Source organism: Rousettus aegyptiacus, unplaced genomic scaffold (genome assembly GCF_014176215.1).
Source record: "Rousettus aegyptiacus isolate mRouAeg1 unplaced genomic scaffold, mRouAeg1.p scaffold_m13_p_3, whole genome shotgun sequence".
NCBI lineage: Eukaryota > Metazoa > Chordata > Mammalia > Chiroptera > Pteropodidae > Rousettus > Rousettus aegyptiacus.
Window position 1 is genome coordinate 162,057,873 of NW_023416306.1, and position 3,885 is coordinate 162,061,757.

The window sequence follows — 3,885 nt, forward strand, 5'->3', positions numbered from 1 at the left end:
CACGGATTCAACCAATAGAAGATCACAAATATTAGGGAAAAAAAGTGTGAACCATTGCTGACATGTACTCTGTAGTTAGGCCTATGGTGGTTGCATCTGTAACTGAACATGTATAGACTTTATTTTCCTTGTCATTATTCCCTAGTGATATAGTATAAAAACTATTTACATAGGGATTATATTGTAGTCAGTACTATAAGTAACCTAGAGATGACTTAAGGTATATAGGAGGATGTGCATACGTTATATGCAAATGTTAAGCCATTTTATAGAAAGGACTTGAGCATCTGCAGATTTTGGTATCTACAGAAGTCCTCAAACTAATCCCCCAAAGATACCGAGGGACAATTGTACTTAAAATTTTTATTTCATGTCTACGGCCATGCCACCCTGAACAAGACCAATCCCATCTGATCTCAAAAGCTAAGCAGGCTCGGACCTGGTTAGTACTTAGATGGGAGACCACCTAAAAAGACCAGGAGCTGTAGGCATAAAAATTAAAAAATAAGGGATTATAAATTGATAAGGTCCTTGAAATCTGTGACATCAACCAAGAGTTGCCTTGCAAAAAAATAAAATAAAATATTTTATGTATACTGAGATAATTCGCTCAGACTTATTTCAAAATGGATTCTGATCATATAGCAAGAGTTTGCATATTTAAAATGAAATTCATCAACTGAGACAAATTCTTCCACATTTTTCCAAACTTCCTCGTGTTCAGGATCCACCTTCAAATCACTCTTGGACTAAGACTGTGACATCAGTGCAATCAAGACCATTGTAATAGAGTTCCTTTAAAGAATGAATAAAATAACTAAATTTCATTGGTGCCGAGCTCCTACAGCAAGCAAACGATTATTAGAATTAAGCTTAATTTTGAATTTTGGTAACTTGTCAAATTTACCTCATCACCTTTTTTTTACGCCAGTACTTTGTTTCCTAGATTGAAAAATTGGTCATCAAAATTGCTGACACCCATTCTGCCAGGTTCGTTGCTGAGGTTGGGGTAGGGGGTGGGAGGAGGTGAATGGATATGCCCGACTGACAGATGGCATCTGTTTCTAGATGTGTCTTGATTTCTGAGATGTTAAAAACATGAGAATGAAAGTATAAGTATTGGTTTTCTAGGGCTGTCATAACAAAGTGCCACATACTAGGTGACTTAGAACAACAGAAATTTATTCTCTCACTGTTCTGGAGGCTACAAGTCTGAAATCAAGGCATCAGCCAGGCCAGACTCCCTCTGAAGGCTCTGAGAGAGAATCCTTTCTTCTCTCCTAGCTTCTTGTGGTTGCTAAAATTCCTTAGCTTGTAGACACATCACTTCAGTCTCTGCCTCTGTATTCACATCTAATTCTCCCTGTGTCTCTCACTATATGTTCCCATGGCCTTCTTATGATGGCAGCATTCAATGTATTTAGAGTCCACACTAATCCAGCATGAATTCAGCTTAACTTAACTAATTATATTTGAAAAGACTATTTTCAAGTGAGGTCACCATCTGAGTCCTTTCAGGTTTCTGTGACAGAATACCACAGAGTGGATATAAAGTGTTATAGACAGCAGAAATGTATTTCTCACAATTCTGGAGGGTGATAGTCTGTGATCAGGGTGCCAGCATCATCAGGTGAGGGCCCTCTTCTGTGATGCAGATCCCTCATGGTATCCTCACAGGCTGGAAGGGGCTAGGCTGCTCTGTGGAGTCTCTTTTATAAGAGCACTAATTCTAATTATGAGGGCTCCATCTTCATGACCTAATTGCCTCCCAAAGGACCCATCTATTAATATAATCACCTTTGGGGGTTAGTATTTCAGCACATGATTTTTGGAGGACACAGGCATTCAGACTACAGTACTCACATTCTGAAAACTTTGGGTGGATACTATTCAATCCTATACAGCACCTCTTAGACTTGATGAAATACAGTCAGCTGTATTCACATTTATATGAACCTATTTCATTTTAATAGTCACAACCATACAAAGTCCATTTTACATATCAGATAAAAAGGATGTTTAGAGCCACTGAGCGACTTGCCCAGAGTCATACTGGTGAACCCTAGACTTGAGAGTGCATTTCTTCAGCAGAACAGTTCACTGTGTTGTACTAAGGCTGAAAATGATGCTCTCATTTTCCATTTCCCGCACCAGCTCCACACTTCAATGACTCACTCTGGATTCCTGGAGCTAAGCTCTACAAGCTACATCAGCAGGGCAGCCCTCCACTTGCTTTCAGTTGGGTTCAGACACTGGGGGCATCAGTAGGAGACAGGATGGTGGAAGCAAGGCAGGATGGGTATTCCTCAGCTGCTTTTCTGCTAGACCTGGGTTGGCAGTGGCTGCACATGTCCACTGAATTCTCTTCTTGGGTGGCGCAATCCAAGTGCTGCAGTTTTAGTTGGACTGTCGCGATTGTTCTTTCTTGTCCTTTCAAGAACAGCCTGGTCCCTGGTTACTTAATAATCTCTATGTGGTTCTCTTAATCCTGCCCCAGCTTTGCAAAAGTTTTGATTAAACTTTCTTCAATTACCCCTTGAGTTTGTCATTTTTTTCTGAAAGAGAAACCAGACTGGATCCAGTTTCACAAACTGGCTGGATATGCCATGGACTCTTCTAGCTGGGCAGAGTCCCTTACAATTTTCCTGGTCAAGAGAGAAGAGAAATCAAATGAATCTCTGGGGAAACCAGAAGGCAGAAATGCTAAGACAAAAGTAGATTGCCTAATGGTCAGCGGTCTTGGCTGCAGGTGAGAAATAGAGTCTAAGAAGTGATGTTTTACTTTAGAACAATAGTCTCTTATCTTTTTATATTTTACTATACAAAGCCCAAAATTTTGAAGATTTTATTTCAAAAATAGAGAAAACATAATTAATTTGTCTATTAGCCAATCAGTAATATCAAACTTAGTTTTTATAATGTGGGCACAAGCACAAAACAGATAATAACAATGGAGTGTCTTAAAAGACTGCATAGCCTAGCGGAAAGAAAAGACTTGATAACAGCGTCATGCCTCCAATCCACCCTTCTTCCCACCACTGTCCTAAATCGATTGTTGTAGACTTTTGAGGAGTTTGCAGATCTCTGGCTGGGAACCACTTCTTTAGATAACTACAGAAGTTTTGAATGCATGGGCCAAAACACTTAGGCACCACTAAGAATTGTTTTTTAAATTACACTTTCTATATTAGAGTCATTTTTCTGCAGTGTATCAAACTGACCTCACAGTTAGAGCCACTAAGAATCGGAAATGGAGCTTAAATGTTTTTAATACTTAACCTTTCTGTGAAACTATTGACTCATTTTGCATTGCTAGATCAAAGACAATCATTTAAACTAATATCAGCTATATATTGAAGCAAATATTCTGCCCAGGGTAGATAATATGACTCTACGGACAGTGAGATGAGACATCAGCTTCCAAAGGAAAATACTTTTATGGCTACATTTTTGAGAAAATAAATTAGAAATGTCCTCCAATGCAACTTCTATTTCCTAAATTGCCTTACAGTTTTCCCTAAAGTTGTTCTCAGGGAACATTGCTTTCCTTCGGCAATTTCGCTAAAATATATTTGAATTTTAGAGAAAAGATTCAGGGGAAATTCAATTTCTAGTGCCTACATTTAAATAAAATTCTATTTTGACTCTCAGCTTGCGAGAAGTTTAATTAATTAGATGTCTCATGCAACTAATGTATGAGTTTCACACATCTGTTTAAAAAATTCAACGTGGAATACAATTAGAATAAAACAGAGTAGCTGAAAACAAATAAACACTCTTTGCAGGTGTTAGACAAGTGTCTAAATTTACTTATATATAGTTTCTTGGGAGGGATATAAGTTAAACTCCTACAATTTTCATTTATTCTGAAATAGTATGAACTCT

General features: G+C 38.1%; 1 pseudogene; it reads left to right on the forward strand.

Moving 5' to 3' along the window:
- Positions 1-372: 372 nt before the first annotated feature.
- Positions 373-491, forward strand: LOC118600720 (annotated as a pseudogene).
- The last annotated feature ends 3,394 nt before the right edge of the window (positions 492-3,885 follow it).